Here is a 230-nt window from a genome sequence, read left to right as displayed (position 1 = left end):
TGACTTAGAAATTATGGCCACTTTTTCTGCAAAAACAAGAGTTAACGTGCAGCGGAAAATATATGCAGAAAATAAAAAAGAATAAATCAAAGAGATAAGGGAGAAGAGAGTATACAAGGATTTTATATTGGTTCACCTTCTTGTCCACCGAAGTCTACGTCCGGTACTCTTGTATCACAAGAGATTTCTTCACTAAGAATTATGAGTTGTAATTACAATATCTCACCCCG

The sequence above is a fragment of the Lupinus angustifolius genome, chromosome LG20, assembly GCF_001865875.1.
Source record: "Lupinus angustifolius cultivar Tanjil chromosome LG20, LupAngTanjil_v1.0, whole genome shotgun sequence".
In the NCBI taxonomy this organism is placed as follows: domain Eukaryota; kingdom Viridiplantae; phylum Streptophyta; class Magnoliopsida; order Fabales; family Fabaceae; genus Lupinus; species Lupinus angustifolius.
The sequence above is the reverse complement of the archived record's forward strand: the minus strand, read 5'-3'. Positions refer to the sequence as shown.